This window comes from Mesoplodon bidens (genome assembly GCF_964165515.1).
Source record: "Mesoplodon bidens genome assembly, chromosome: 12".
In the NCBI taxonomy this organism is placed as follows: Eukaryota; Metazoa; Chordata; class Mammalia; order Artiodactyla; family Ziphiidae; genus Mesoplodon; species Mesoplodon bidens.
In genome coordinates, this window is record NC_138168.1 from 3,025,985 (window position 1) to 3,029,339 (window position 3,355).

Genomic DNA, 3,355 nt, shown 5'->3' on the forward strand with positions numbered 1-3,355 from the left:
TTCCAAGCTGGAAAAGAAGTAAAACTGTCACTGTTTACAGATGACATGATACATAGAGAATCCTAAAGATGCTACCAGGAAACTACTAGAGCTCATCAATGAATTCAGTAAAGTTGCAAAATTAGCACACAGAAATCTCTTGCATTTCTATACATTAACAACGAAAGATCAGAAAGAGAAATTAAGAAAACAAATACCATTTACCACTGCATCAAAAAGAATAAAATACCTATGAATAAACCCACCTAAGGAGGCAAAAGACCTGTACTCTGAAAACTATAAGATGCTGATGAAAAAAATCAAAGATGACACAAACAGATGGAAAGATATACCATGTTCTTGGATTGGAAGAATCAATATCATCAAAATGACTATACTACCCAAGGCAATCTACAGATTCAATGCAATCCCTATCAAATTACCAATAGTATTTTTCACAGAACTAGAACAAAAAATTTTACAATTTGTATGGAAACAAAAAGACCCCGAATAGACAAAGCAATCCTGAGAAAGAAAAATGGAACTGGAAGAATCAGGCTCCCTGACTTCAGACACTACTATAAAGCTACAGTAATCAAAACAGTATGGTACTGGCACAGGGACAGAAATATCGATTAATGGACGGGGATAGAAAGCCCAGAAATGAACCCACTCACCTATGGTCAATTAATCTACGACAAAGGAGAAAAGAATATACAATGGAGAAAAGACAGTCTCTTCAATAAGTGGTGCTGGGAAAACTGGACAGCTACATGTAAAAGAATGAAATTAGAGTATTCTCTAACTCCATACACATAAATAAACTCAAAATAGATTAAAGACCTAAATGTGAGACCAGATATTATAAAACTCTTAGAGGAAAATATAGGCAGAACACTTTGACATAAATTGCAGTGAGATCATTTTTTAAAAATTTATATTACATGTTTATTAAGGCAAGGAACTATATAGAAAAAAAAATTTCTGCTTAAGGCATATTTGGGAATGAGCCATTGTACAAATTATTGCCCAACTGAAACCACAGTGCATAACAGACTCTCTGCATAAAAAGGTTAAGGTAAACCAGGTGTATTTACCTGACTTAGGTCATAAATGTAGACTGGAAGACAAAAATAGATTTTTTTGTCAAAGTATGCAGCAGTTTGAGAAATTTGGCCTCCTTTGGCACCTTTAGAACCAAGACTCACCAAGCACCACTGTTTAGGCTATTAAAACACATTTTCTGTACCTGACTTTCTTCTTCTTCTTCTAAGATTGTAATAATGGCTTTTAGAAGAGAATACAAGGTGATCTTTATGCTTATATTGCATTGAAACAATTCAAGGCTTTCTGGTTTTCCCTCCCCCACACTCACTGATCTAATTTGTACCCTGATACCCACCACTTCCTGTCACCCCCTTGGTGTTTTTTAATCCAGGAATATATATTCAAATTGGATTTAGAATTGGAATGATAGAAGATCCAGTCACAGACCCCAACTGTCCTTTGTCATTTGGTTTCCTCAGGTCTCCTGATTATCCATTCACAATTTCACTGGTTGGGAACTTGACCATGATTGTAGTGCTTTCCAGCTGGGTTCCTTCCCTCACTGGGAAGACAGTGTGAAAGGTAAAAAATACTGAATTCTCTTCTGGCAAGGTGGGTCATACCCACTGTTTTGGGATTTAAAAGTGCCTCTTCATGTGTAAGTTGAAGTGGTCCAAACTCGCAAATGCTTGGTCGCACTTCTGGCACTGGAAGGGTTGGTGCCCAGTGCGTTGGCGGTAGTGCCTGGTCAGTTCATCTGAGAGGGCAGATTTCTACCCATGGCCGTCTCATTCACTGTGCTAAGGTTTCTCACCTGGGTGGGCTCACAGGTGTGTGTGCCTTGAGGTGAGAACTCTTCCTGTAGGTTTTGCCGCAGCCTGCATAATCCCAGGTGTGAGTGGCCAGCCTTTTCCGGGGCTACGACGTTCTTCCCTCTTTGGCTCAGGTTCCTCCCACATGCAGGAACTGCGTGGCATAGGCTCTTGGCAATGGAGCAGTGGGACCTGCGGCTGCACCTGGTAGGGAAGGAAGGGAGGGTAGTTGGGTGTGGATGGAAGCCTGGGGGAGCGGCAGGGCAGGATGACTGCTGCTCAGCAGTTCCTCGGCACCCAGGGTCGGGGTAGTCCTGCTGGGGAGCTGCCGCCCCAGGGGAAAGTTGTGCACTGGCAGCTGTGGTCATTGCTGAGAGGGGGTCCAGTGACCAAGTGGGCCTCTAGGGGCCGACCGACAGGATGCATGAGGAGACAGCTTCCCGCTTGATCTTGGGGCACAAGCAGGGCAGCCCGCCACTGTAAGGCGCTGCCACCACCAACTGGCTGCCGACCAGGCTGCCTTTGTTAACACCAATGATCAGGGGCCCTCAGCAACGCCTTCAACATAAACTTGCCCATCAAGCCACCTGGCGGCTGCGGCTGCTGCCGCGGAGTGTACACTGGGTCCAATTCCGGCCACAGGAGCTCAGCCACGCAGCAGCCAGAGGGGCTCACGTGGTTGATGTCTGCAAGGTTGAAGGGAGCTGTCACAGGGGATGCAGATTCCCGGTCATAGAGCAGGCCACCGCCCTTGCTGCCTGGAGCCAAGCCTGGGTCGCCCCCAGCCTGGCCTGGACAGCTGAAGCTGCAGGTGGAGGGCGCACAGGCAGGACTGCTGCTCACAGGGGAGGACGAGGATGAGGCTGATGCCGACGACACGGTGGAGACCACTGGCTCCTGATGGGACAGCGAGTTGGAGAGGATAAAGTCCAGGTCCAGGAGATCACTGAACTCCTCCGTCTCCCTCCAGGGTAGGAGAGCCGGGTTGCTCTGTCACAAGACGCGCTGACTCTGCCACTCTGCAGGTCGGTGGCCACGGTCGCCGCTGCCAGGTCGTAGGGGCAGCTGGGAAGCCCTGGGGGGAAGTCACTTCACGTGGGAGAGCTCCCCAACCCGCAGTTATTCAGGACACCTGCTGGACGCAGTGTCTTCCCCCTTCCCTGGGGGCCGGATGCAACAGTGGAGAAGGATGGGAGCAGTGCGTCGCTGACAGCCAAGTCAGACTCTCCAGGTGGCTGCCTCATTAATGTGGGTGCCCAGAAGGTCCTCAGGAGTCCAAAGCAGTGGGTGTGCCCGAACACCAAAGTCAACAAAGAGGAAAAAAGTCTTAGAAACGAGGCCAAAACCAAAAACTCCAAATTGCCTGAGATCCTTCTTCTTTGGATTAAATATAAAGGGGAAATTACTTTTAAAAAAAGTTCCTTTGTATACAAAAGTTCTTAGAAAAGTTGTAAACCCATAAAAATAGATAATCAGCAAGACGAGGAAGTAGGTCTGATGGCCGGGCTGTGCTCTCT

General features: G+C 46.9%; 1 pseudogene across 1 annotated transcript; it reads right to left on the bottom strand.

Annotated features, from left to right (window-relative positions):
- Positions 1-1,664: 1,664 nt before the first annotated feature.
- On the bottom strand, positions 1,665-3,120 carry LOC308626147 (Krueppel-like factor 4; annotated as a pseudogene). Its single transcript has one exon. The product of its transcript is annotated as a Krueppel-like factor 4 (transcript).
- Positions 3,121-3,355: the final 235 nt, after the last annotated feature.